The 13,611-nt window shown below is 40.4% G+C and overlaps 1 pseudogene; it reads right to left on the bottom strand.

Annotated features, from left to right (window-relative positions):
- Positions 1-9,123: 9,123 nt before the first annotated feature.
- Positions 9,124-13,611, bottom strand: part of LOC122152201 — a 6,460-nt pseudogene continuing 1,972 nt past the window's right edge.

Raw genomic sequence — 13,611 nt, 5'->3', positions numbered from 1 at the left:
GGTATCAGTTCTTCTCTGAATGTTTGGTAGAATTCTCCTGTGAAACTGTCTGGGCCAGGACTTTTTTTAGTTGGTAATTTTTTGATGACATGTTCAATTTCTTCTTTTGTGATGGACCTGTTCAACTTTTCCACATCAGTCTGTGTTAGTTTAGGTAAATGGTGTGTTTCTAGAAATCTGTCCATTTCTCCCAGATTTTCAAATTTGATGGAGTACAATTCTTCATAGTATCCTGATATTATCCTTTTTATTTCAGTTGGTTCTGTTGTGATGTGACACATTTCATTTCTTATTCATGTTATTTGTATTCTCTCCCTCTTCCTTTGTTAAATTTGCCAGTGGTTTGTCAATTTTATTGATCTTTTAAAAAAACCAACTTCTGGTCCTGTTGATTTTTTTCTATTGCCCTTCTATTTTCTATTTCATTTATTTCTACTCAAATCTTTATTATTTTCTTTCTTCTGGTGACTGTGGATCTGTTCAACTTTTCCACATCAGCCTGTGTTAGTTTAGGTAGGTGGTGTGATTCTAGAAATCTGTCCATTTCTTCCAGAATTCCCAGAACCATTTTTGAAGAGACTTTTCTATCCCCATTGAATGAACTTAGCACTTTGTCAAAAAATGGTTGATCATGGATGTGTGGGTTCATTTCTGGACTTTCACTTCTATTCCATTGGTCTATTTGTGCATTCTCATACTAGTATCAGGCTCTTTTGATTATTGTAGCTGTTGGTACATTTTAAAATCGGGAAATGTGAGTCCTCCTATTTTGTTCTTCTCTTTCAACATTACTTCAGCTATTTGATGACTCTTTCCATTCCAAATATAGTTGAGAGTTAATTTTTCCATTTTTGTAAAGCAGACTGTTGGAATTTTGATCAAGATTGCATTGAATCTATTGATTCCTTTGGGCAATATTGACATTTTAATAATATTAAGTCATCCACTCCATGAACATGGATCATTTTTCCATTTATTTAAGTCTTCTTTAAACTCTTTCAGAGGTGTTATATAGTTTTCATTGTACAAGTCCTTTACATGCCTGGCTAGATTTATTCCCAGGTATTTTATTCTCTTTGATGCTATTGTAAATGGAATTATTCCCCTAATTTCCTTTTCAGATTTCTGATTGCTTGTGTATAGAAATCTAACTGGTGTTGACCTTGTATCCTAAAACTTTGCTAAATTTCTCTATTAGCTCTAGAAATTTTCTTGTGGACTCTTTGGGTTTTTCTACATATAGGACCATATCTGTGAATAGAGACAATTTTACTTCTTTTTTCCAATCTGGATACCCTTTATTTCTTTTCTTCCTTCATTGCTCTGGCTAGGGCTTCTAATACAATATATTGGATAGAAGTGGTGAGAGTGAGCACCCTTGTCTTGTACCCTGTTTCAAAGGGGAAACTTCTCAGTTTTTCTTCCTTAAGTGTAATGTGGGCTGTTGACTTTTCATCTATGCCCTGAATCATATTGATGAGTTTCCCTTCCATCCCTATCTTCTTTTGGGTCAAATGTGACTCTCTTAGTGAAAGCTTCTTTTCCTGGTCCAGGGAGCATGTATAGTCTGTATGCAGAGCAATCAAGAAGTGCATAAGAGCTGCTGAGAAAGAAACAAGTCCCAATAATGAGCAACTTACTCACTCTCAGTTGAGATAATTGTGAAGTGTGTTCCACATACCAGTTACCATCAAGTTGATCTCAACTCATAGTGACCCTAGTCAGAGTAGACTGTGTTCCATAGGGTTTTCAGTGGCTGATTTTTTCAGAAGTAGGTTATCAGGCCTTTCTTCTGAGGTACATGTGAGTGGAGTTGATCTGTCAACTTTGTGGTTACCAGCTGAGCACATTAACTGTTTGTGCCACCTAGGGAGTCCATGTTCTAGTTAGTGTCCCAGAATTCCTCACCAAAGTTAAGCTTGAGTTGCCCACTGTGGTAACCTGCCTGATAACACCTCTTTTCTCTTCTTTTTTTTTTTCCACTCCAAATTCACCCACTCGTGTTTCTGTGATCACTTACCAAAAAATTAAACTTGCACTTGAATTGTTGTCTCATGGTATACCTCTGGTGGAGACAAACCCAGCCAGCCACTCTTACATGAGAAGGAGTGAATTTAGAGTCCCAGAAGTTAGAGCATCTTGAAATTGTTGGGGCTCATTCTGCAAGTGACTAGGGTTGGGAGCCAATGATTCTTGAGGCCAGCCACGACTGAGGATCTGGGCTTGGAGGCATGTCTGAGCCCAAAAGAAGGGACAGATGGGCCTGGGAGCAGGGTTTCTGGTGTAAGTGCTTTGACTAAAAATGAATTACCTTGGAGTGACCCTGAAGTTTGTTAGATACTGAGTATTACAGAAAGACATGCATTGATTTGAACATTTACTACAAAGTGGTTTGGCTATTGGGAGAAAATGCCACTTCCACGAGCCAAAACCCACATCTTTTTGCTCTGAGTCATAGTGGCAGCTCAAGTGCATTTTGCCAGGGCATACGCATACCTTTGACTTGATATGGTACTTCATCTGCTTTCCACTGAGGAAGATTTAGGTTGGTGGTTATAAGCCAAATCTTGGCTCACATGTTGAGGCCACAGATGGAACTCTGACTCCATTGTAGACTGACTCCCAGTCTTGGCCTCAGAGGACCTGTCACTCTGGTCATAGACTGATTTCTTGCCCTGGCCATTAGACTTCTCTATAGGTCCAATGTCAAATATTGTTCCAGAAGCAAGAAGACATCATCTCAAGGAGACCAGCAAAAGAGATGATAGGTCACTGAGTGCAGAACACCACATAGCTGGTACTCTGAGGGTGGGGTGGGGGTATCCTATAGCCTGAATTATAGAGGGTTCTATAATCTGATTTTAGGGATAGTACCAAGTGTCCTTGATGACTATGTGAGTTTCATTTCTCAAGTATTCATCTGTTTATCCTGAATCTGGAACACTTTTACCACTGAAGGCATTAAACAGGAGTTGGAAAGAGCTCAACAAGACTGGCCAAAGACTCAAAGAACATTTGACTCAAATCCCAGAAGAAAAAGAGCTGGTGAAAAGGGAAACTAAAATCCTGGCAGCTGTTACCCACCCACAGCAGGGAGGGCAGAAAGTGCTGCCACAAGAATGACCTGGATCAGCCTGGAGGCTTCCTTCACATGCTGGTGAGGATAGAGAGATGCCCTGAGACTCTAGATCCAATAGACTGAACTATAGAAGCCATTGACTTTGCTTGGGGTGGTTAAAGGAGATCCTGAAAGTGAGCTGTGTAATTTGTTTGGTGGAGATAAAGGCTTTGGTTTTATTAGTTCCAGCTCTTTCATTAATAAGGTAGATGATTTCTTTTGTCTTTCATCAAATTTTTGTTGTTATTGTTGAACTATATCATAAATTTGGAAAAGTAGACATAAGTGTACTCCTTAACCCATTTTTACACACTGAACTCAACCACATAACCAGCACCCAGTTAAAGAAATAGAATATGATTAGCACTTCAAAAGTCTTGACCTCCTGTGTCCCCGTCTCGGTCATTGCCTTCCTCTCATGGTACCCACTAGCCTGACTTCTAACAGGAGAGATTATTTTTGTCTGTTCTTTAAGTTGATATAAAGGGAATCATTCAGTGGTTACTCTTTTGTATTTGGCATCTTTCCCTTAACACTCTCTGGGTTTATCCATGTTGTGTGTTTTTCATTGCTGTATAGTATTCTGTTTTATGAACATAAAATGGTTTGTGTATCTATCCTATTTTGATGGCCATGTAGCCATTTCCAAGATTTAGCTATTATGAGTAAAGTTGTTATAACATTCTTGTACATGTCTTGATGAATATATGCTTGCATTTCTATTGGTCATGTACCACGGAGTGATATTGCTGTGTCACAGGTTAGACATCTATTTAGTTTTTGTAGATACTGTGAAGTAGTTTTGCCCGTTCAAAATTCCTCCCCATTTTTCTGCTAGGTTGTCTTTCTCTTACTGACTTGCACACAAAGGTTGTGTGATTTTGAGCAGATCTCTACCCTTTTCTAGTTATTGCTTATTGAGCACTGAATTTGCCATTGCTTAAGGATAATGGTTGCACTGCCAATTAATGTAATTGATGCCAGTAAGTTGTACACCTATAAAAAGTTGGATTGCAAAAAAATCTAAAAAATAAAACTCTCTACTACTTTCTACACCTTTGTTTCCTCACCTTGTCTATGTTGTTATTGTGGAATTAAACGCTAATCTCCAAGGCTGTGGGGTGGGCACAAAATTTAGGACTTTCAAATTAGTTTATTTCCTCTCCATGACCTCTATTCAGGCATGGCAGGTAATTGAAACTGACACAATATGACATTTGTTGCAGCTTTTGGGAAGACAAACCTCTTTCTTCTGGGATTACTGCCTGTGAAGATGATATAAAACTGAAAATATACTGGTGTTACCATTAGCCCATGAAGAACTGCTCAGAATGAAGGCAACACCAAGGAAAGCAGAGTGGAGAGATAGAGGGTGTGTGGAGAGAGAGAGAGAGAGAGAGAGAGAGAGAGAATATGAATTGTAGAGCCTCTGAATGCAGCCATGCCTTTCTGTTATTAAGTGGGCCAGTATCTTCTTTATCTCTTAAAAATAAAAGAAATGGAATGAGTACAGCAGTTGCTGTTGGTGCCTTGCCTATATCTCCTTGGCACTCACTATTCTCTTACCCATTTAAGGCTTTCTGCTTCAAGCACCTGAGACTCTTTGTTTGAGAACGTTCTGTGGTCTTTGGAATCTGGCGCACAAGCAGGGCTGCAATGCCAGGAAGTCAACAGTCCTGGAAGTGGCCCTTAATGACAGATGGGAGTTAATGGATAAATACTCCAGCTTCCTTTCTCTCCAGGGGATAACTCTGAGGTGAGTTATATACTATCCCCAAAATACCCCAACAGAACTGAGTCCCCACTTATTCACAGTGGTAACCTCTTCGAAAATATCCCCTCTATTGGCTGCCTTCCCTGCCCTGCCTCACTTCCTCAGTCCTACCCTGGTGCTTCCTAAGATAACCTCCAAAATAAACTACTTGTATGTATATCCCTTTCTCAAGGTCTGCCTCTGGGGGACTTCAAACTAAGATTATGAAAGAGCTAGACTATGAGCTGGGAGCTCTGGTAGTGTAGTGCCTAAGGCACTTGACTGCTAACCAGGAAGGAGGCTGGTGGTTCAAACCCACCAGCCACTCCTTGGAAGAAAGGTTGGGCAATCAACTTCCGTAGTGATACTGCCTTGGAAACCCAAGGAGGGGATCTCAATGAGTCAGGTCCGACTCGATGGCACACAACAACAGCAACAACAGACTATGAGCTAAAGTGTCCATGATCATTAGGGAACCCAATTTAATCTAATTGAACCTGGTTCAAGTTGAGGGTCCTTTGTGGAGCATGTGTAAATCTCTGTAATTTTAAAAAGGTATAAAGGTATAAAGCCATCTCTGTTTTCAAGAGGCTTCATAGACAAGTAAATACGTCTTAGAACTCTAATGCTGATAGGCAGGGGCCCTGCTCTAGGGGTATCTGGCTAAATGTGGCTTGTATGCTGCCAAGTTGATTTCTACTCAAAGCAAACTTATGGGACAGAGTAGAACTTCCCCCTAAAGTTTTCTAGGCTATAATCATTACAAGAGCAAATCACCAGGTCTTTTCTTCTGTGAGCTGCTTGTGAGTTAGAACCACCAAACTTCTGGCCAACAGCTGAGCACTTTAACCATTGCCCACTAGAACTTCTAAATGTGACTTGAATCTGCAATTTTATGGCTCCTGAGAGTCCAGAGACTTCCTACTTGTGATCGTTCAGGTTGTGTATCAACTTGGCTGGACTGTGATGCTAAGTGATTTAAGCAGCTGTGGTGTGGTCATTTCCATGATGAGATCTGTTGTAAGGTAGTCACCTTCATGGTGGGATACACTATGAGCAGCCAGTCAGTTGAAAAGGAGTTTCCTCAGGGGTGTGGCCTGCTTCCAATGTCTATATGGATGTCCTGATAAAATTCTCAGACTTTCTGTGGGATCTGGATCCTGTATCTACCTTATCATCATCTGGCTTTTGGAGCTGAGCCAGTGGCCTGCTGTGTTGCCTGCCAATGTTGGAATTGTTGTCTTCATAGCCCGAGTCAACAATTTGCCATTTTACTTGCCAATCTTGGATTCATCATCTACTGAAGTCAACGGCCTGCTATACTGCCTGCCCATCTTGGGTTCCTCAGCCCCTGCAGTTGCATGAGTTAGGAAAAGCCTCCAGCTTGATGTTTGACCCATAAACTTGGGACTTGCCAGCTTCTACAACTGTATGAATCATTTCTCTGAAATAATACCTCCCCATATATATTTATAAAAGCTTTACTGGGTTTGCTTCTCTAGAGAACCTAGCCTAAGACCCTACCCATTTCTCCAAATTCCCAGCAACAGATTGGGCACAAAACCCAAGTCCACAGAAATATGAGCACACACAACATTTTCAAACTTTAGAAGTTTTAGGGGAGCTTTGGAAAACTGTGGAAGGAATCATATCACTCACAACCCTTCCTCCCATTGCTGAAGCCATACCTCCTCAAGCTCCATCTATATTCACAGGACTCTTTGATTGCATGCTGTCCCCAAGCCCTTGGTTCAGCTAGGTCCTGATTGTTTCTTCCTAGTGAAAAGTTGGCCCTCCTGGCCAACTTTCCCCAGGGGTCTTTAGAAATTGTAGTGAATAACGTTTTCTCCTTCTTAAAATTGAAGATTAGAGAATACAGTCTACAGTACTGATTACATATCAATATAAAGAAAACAAAAATCCTCACAACTGGACCTATAAGCAGCATCACAATAAATGAAGAAAAGATTGAAGTTGTCAAAGACTTCACATTGTTTAATTCTACAATCAACGCCAATGGAAGCAGCAGTCAGGACATCAGATGATGTATAGCACTGGGCAAATTGGCTGCAAAGGACCTCTTCCAAGTGCTGAAGAGCAAAGATGTCTCCTTGAGGACTAAGGTGCACCTGACACAAGCCATGGTATTTTCAGTCACCTCATATGCATGTGAGAGCTGGACAATGAATAAGGAAGACCAAAGAAGAGTTGATGCTTTTGAGTTGTGGTGCTGGCAAAGAATGCTAGGAGTACCATGGACTGCTAAAAGATCTAACAAATCTGTCTTGAGGAAGTATAGCTGGAATATTCCTTGGAGGCGAGAATGGCCAGACTATGTCTCACCTACTTTGGTCATACTGTCTGTCAGAAGGGACCATTCCCTGCAGAAGGATGTCATGCTTGGTAAGATGGACAGTCGACAAAGGAGGGGAAGGCCCCCAATGAGATGGATTGACACAGTGGCTGTGGCGATGGGCTCAAGTATAGCAGGGATCATGGAGCTGGCACAGGACCAGGCAGTTTCGTTCTGCTGTGCATAGGGTAACTATGAGTCAGAAATGACTTGATGGAACCTAACAACAACAACAACCTTCTTGAAAACCAAAGTCCAGCTTGACCTTGAAGTTATCATTGGGTCCCCTCTTTCTCTTATCTTTCAAATCCACTGTGGCCACAATGCCTGTTGGCTCAATTTTCATAATACATCCAAAATCTGACCACCTTGCACTTTTTCCACTGCCACCTTGGCTCAAACCACCATCATCTCTCATTTTGATTAGTACAATAGCCTCCTGACAGGCCTCATTACTTTCTGTCTTGTTCCCTATGTAGGAGTCAAATTTAACTTTTTAAAATTGTAGGTCAGATCAGTTTATAAGCTTTTATTTGCTCATAAACCATTCAGTAGCTCCCATTTCATTCTGAGTAAAGTATAGGCATTTCCCATGACATGCAAGGCTGTGGTCTGGCTTCCATTACCACTTTGACCTTAGCATCTACTATCTTTCACCTAAATGACTTTGATCCAGCCACAAGCAAGCTCATACCTCAGAGTCTTTGTATTTACTGTTCCTTTTGCCTGGAATGCTTTTCTCCAACATGAATCATTCTTCCTTTACTTGGATCCTTGCTCAGAGAGAGCTTCCTTGACCACTCATGTAAGATATCAGTCTTCACCCTACTGTCACTATCTAGTGCCTTGTTCCACTTTATTCATCCACTTAATGTTTTGAATATACATGTATTTTCTTTAATTGGTTAATTGTCTCTTCCTACCTGCATGTAAACTTCTTGTGATAAAAGACTTCACTTTGTTGAGTATTAACCCTAGTGTTAAACACATGGAAAGCATTATATAAATATTTGCTGAATGAATTTCAGTCTTGAGGAAGTATGGGGGTCCCAGGGCTGCTTGTGAGCCTTGGCCTGCTGAAACAACACAATAATGTAATTGTGATGATGATGGGAACAATGAAACTATAAGACCCAATCCTTGAGCAAGTGAGATCACATCTCTTGAATATAAATTAATTATTTTAGCCCTGACCTGCCCAGATTAATGGTAATTCAGTATACTCCTTTGGGCTGAACTATTCCTGAAGCCCAGGGATTTACACAGTCTACTGGAGACTGTCTTGCTTCCAGAATCCCTACAGAGTGAGCTGAGGAATCTGACTAGCCATTAGCCCTTGATCCTGAAATTGCCACCTATAGGGTGTTATTGAATATAAGTGGCCTGGCACTGTCCAAGGCCCCTTTGTCCAACAGTGCAGGGCTCTAGACTGTGGGGCCGGAAGAAGAGGAGGCTTCTCTTACCTTTGTTACACTCAGTGCTAGTGATTGTGGGTCTGATGCGAAAGGGCTATTTTTGCCTGTTCTAGATATTTCATATAAGTGAGATTACACAATATTTGCCCTTTTGTGTCTGATTTATTTCATTTAGCATAATATTTTTACACTGGGTCCTACCATATAACAGAACTCCATTTCTCTTTAAGGCTGAATAATATTCCATTGTATGTATATGCCATATTTTGTTTATCCATTTTTCAGTTGATAGACTAGAATTTCTTTTACCACACTAGTTTCCCTTCAAGATTTGGTGTTTGGCTGGATAGTTTTATTAGCAGGCATCAATGTCACATTACCTTGTTTTTATTGAGCTGTGGCAAGACTGATGGAAGTATAGCATTACTTGTGTGAAGTTGGGACCACAAGGTTGAAATGTGGATGCTCCATGGCTTTTCAGTATTCACTTTCTGCTGACAGTCTTCTGCAGACATATGCCTAGAAAACCGAGAGCCTCAGGCCTGAGAAAATGTCTTTTGTCACTACAGATAAAGTTTCCCCAGCATCTGTGAGTAGTGTCCCAGGCTATTGTTGAAGTCTGGACCTAGGACTATGTGATACTTCTTTGGATTCCCATATAGCTCATCTGTACCTTGGACCCTAGCAATGCAAACCAGCTGGTTGAGGTTGTTCTGTCCATAAAAGAAGGGTTCCCTTTGAAAGATCCTGTTCACTAATGTATAGGCCTAACTCCATAAATATACAATCACAGAACTGAAAGTCTGCAGGGGTCTCTAGCCCCTTGAAGCATCTTGAGTCTATGCATCATACTCCTGAGCAGTATGACAGACCTCTGCCAACCCTCAGTCTATCAGTTGCAGCCTGACGTTGGTGACATGAGGATTCACATCCTTTTGCATGACCGCCTTGCTGTGGCAGGAATCCAGAGACTTAAGTATTTCATACATATAAAACTGATATCAAAGTCTGCCATGATGTAGTAGAGTTGCTTAAAATCTCTATTATTGATATATAGTCATGCATCACATAACATCTGTTTGGGCAGCATCTGACCACATATACATCTGTGGTCCCATGTTGTGTTGTTGTTGTTATGTGCCATCGAGTTGGCCCCAACTCATAGCGACCCCTCCTTGGGTTTCCAAGGCGGTATCACTACAGAAGTAGGATTGCCCAACCTTCCTTCTGAGGAGTGGCTGGTGGGTTTGAACCGCCAGCCTTCTGGTTAGCAGTCCAGTGGGAGAATGGGGCATAGCAAACACAACAGCTTCCTGCATGCAATACGTGTATCTCGTGTCTCTTGTATACAAAGAGATTGCCAGACATATAATGGTATACCAAACCAAAAAAACCAAACTCACTGCCATCAAGTCAATTTCGACCATAGTGACCCTCTTCTGGTTTCCAAGATGGTAAATCTTTACAGAAGTAGATTGCCTAGTCTTCCTTCCATGGAATGCTTGGTGAGTATGAACCACCAACTTTCTGGTTAGCAGTCAAATGTCTTAGGCACTATGCCACCAGAGCTCATTCTATAATGGTACAGTATGTATATTATCTACAATACATATGTCTTGATGGTCATAATAAATGCCTATATTACTGGCTTATGTATACACTGTACTTTCTACCTAAAATATTTTTGTTGTTGTTGTTATGTGCCATCAAGTCGGACCCGACTCATAGCGACCCCTCCTTGGGTTTCTGAGGCGGTATCACTATGGAAGTAGATTGCCCAACCTTCCTTCCGAGGAGTGGCTGAAACGTTTACCATATCAATATATGCTTTGACTCATAGGCAGCCGCATCTAATCTTGTGTATTGCATATCTTGAATGTTGTAGTGTTATCTCTGTTTACTTTTCTTCTGAAAATATTACTGTGAAGTGCGTAATGGTGCCCAAATGCAGCAAAACCAGTGCTAGTGAAAGCAGCACCAAGAGGCAGAAGAGAAGTATGGATTTAGAAGTGAAACAAAATGTTATTAAACAACACAAAGCTGGAAAATCAGTGAATGTTTACTGCTCATGATTTAGGCATGTTGCATTGACAGTCATGATAATCCTTAAAAACAGAAAAAATTCTCCAAGCTGTTCAAGGATTGGCTCCACTGAAAGCTATAAGGCTGATGAAAATGTGAGAAGATCTATATCAAATACGCAGAAATTGCTAGTGATGTGGACTGAGGACAAAACCCAAAAGCAAATATTTCTCAGCATGTTGACAAACACTGCTAAGGCACAAAGCTTATTCAAAATACTTAAAGAAAAAGCAGGAGCAGACTATATGGTGTTTGCACAACATCTAAATCTCATAATGTCCTATTTCACAAAACATATCGTATACTTTAAGCGATGCATGACTATTCAAATAACAAAACTGGTGCCTTTAACATAGGGCCCTTTGAAGTATCAATCAGTATAATGACATTTGTTCCACTCTGAATGTTCCCCAGAATCAGTGTCCTCATTAGGGTTGGTGTCACCCAGTGTGGTAACTCATAGTGCCACCCCTTCACCTCTGCCATGGACCTCCTCGGGTAACAGACCACACAGAATCTTTAGTAATATTTGTTATCAATTTTAATTATAGAATAGTATGTGATAGATAATGTTGTAAATGGCTTAAATGTATTATTTCTTAGATTATATGAATATTAACAACAGAATGTTTTGTAAAATTTTTCTACATTAAATTACATTACTAGTTACAACATTATTTATAACTTTTCTTGACTTTTCTCTTTCTTTTCCTTTAAGTTCTACTTCATTGTCAAAGTTAATATACCAAACAAAACAAACAAACAAACAAAAACAAACTTATTCCACCCGGCTATTCTAACTGATGTTGTTGTTATGTGCTGTCGAGTCAGACTCGACTCATAGAAACCCCTCCTTGGGTTTCCAAGGCAGTATCACAAGGAGTGGCTGGTGGGTTTGAACCATCAGCCTTCTGGTTAGCAGTCAAGTGCCTTAGGCACTACACTACCAGAACTCTCATTGGAAACCTGGGTTTCTAAGGCAATAAATCTTTTCAGAAGTAGATTGCCTCATCTTTCTTCTGCTGAGTGGTGGAATTAAACCACTAACCTGCTGGTTAGCAGTCAGATGCCTTAGGTAATGCACCACCAGAGCTCCTTCAAAGTTGCTATAGGTTCACAAATACTAATTGCTACAATATTGTAGCTAAAATACCAGAAAATTTGACAAAATCAGCAACTATAAAAACATAAGACAGCAATTGAAAAAAAGCACATGCCTGTAGCACGTTCCTCTAGCTCTGCCCACTAAAACCACATGATTGAAAGCATCATTGTAATTGAGTTATAATGACAGCTCTGATAGGAGCACATAGTCGTTGCTGTTGTTAGGTGCCATTGAGTCAGCTCTAACTCATAGTGACCTAGATATTTCTACAGCAGAACGAAAAGCTACCAGACCTGTGCCAGCCTCACAATCCTTGCTATACCTAAGGCCATCGTTGCAGCCACTATACCAATCCCTTTTGTTGAGGGCCTTCCCCCTTTCACTGACCCTCCACTTTACCAAGCATGATATCCTTCTCCAGGAAATGGTCCCTTCTGACAACATGACCAAATTAGGTCAGACGAATTCTGGCCATTCTCGCTTCCAAGGAGCGTTCTGGCTGCACTTCTTCCAAGACAGATTTGTTAGTTCTTCTGGTAGTCCGTAGTACTTTCAGTACTTTTTGCCAACACCACAACTCAAAAGCATCAACTTTTCTTGGTCTTTCTTATTAATTGTCCCCCTCTCACATGCAAATGAGGCAATTGAAAACACCATGGCTTGGGTTAGAAGCACCTTAGTCTTCAAAGAGACATCTTTGCTTTTCAGCACTTTAAAGAGGTCTTTTGCAGCAGATTTGCCCAATGCTATATGTTGTCTGATGTCTTGACTGCTGCTTCCATTGGTGTTGATTGTAGAACCAAGTAACATGATGGACTCTTTGACAACTTCAATCTTTTCTCCATTTATCATGATGCTGCTTATTAGTCCAGTTGTGAGGATTTTTGTTTTCTTTATATTGAGGTGTAATCCATACTGCAGACTGTAATCTTTAATCTTCATCAGTAAGTGCTTCAAGTCATCTTCACTTTCAGCAAGCAAGGTTGTGTCATCTGCATATTGCAGGTTTTTAATAAATCTTCCTCCAATCCTGATGATGTGTTCTTCTTCATGTAATTCAGCTTCTTGGATAATTTATTTGCTCAGCATTTGGATTGAATAAGTATGGTGAAAGGATACAACCCTGATGCACTCCCTTCCTGACTTTAAACCATGCAGTATCCACTTGTTCTGTTTGAGCAACAGCCTCCTGGTCTATGTACAGGTTCCTCATGAGCACAATTAAGTGCTCTGGAATTCCTGTTCTTCTGAATATTATCCATAATTTGTATGATCCAAACAGTCGAATGCCTTTGCATGGTCAATAAAACATAAGTAAACATCTTTCTGGTATTCTCTGCTTTCAGCCAAGATCCATCTGACATCAGCAATGATATTCCTTGTTCCACATCCTCTTCTGAATCCAACTTGCATTTCTGGAAGTTCCCTGCAAACTTCTTAAAATTATCTTCAGTAAAATTTTACTTACATGTGATATAATAATATTGATTGATAATTTTCACATTCCATGGGACCACTTTTCTTTGGAATGGGTACAAATATGGATCTCTTTCAGTCAGTTGGTCAGGTAGCTGTCTTCCAGATTTCTTGGCATAGATAAGTAAGTCCCTCCAGTGCAGCATCTATTTGTTGAAACAACTCAATGGGTATACTGTCAATTCCTAGAGCCTTGTTTTTTGGCAATGCCTTCAGTGAAGCTTTGACTTCTTCCTTCAATACCATCAATTCTTGCATATGCCACCTGATGAACACTGACCAATTCTTTTTGGTATAATGACTCTGTGT

Source organism: Orycteropus afer, unplaced genomic scaffold (assembly GCF_000298275.1).
Source record: "Orycteropus afer afer isolate SDZICR_OR568_19922 unplaced genomic scaffold, OryAfe1.0 scaffold00020, whole genome shotgun sequence".
Classification (NCBI taxonomy): Eukaryota; Metazoa; Chordata; class Mammalia; order Tubulidentata; family Orycteropodidae; genus Orycteropus; species Orycteropus afer.
This window is presented reverse-complemented; position numbering and strand designations above follow the sequence as displayed.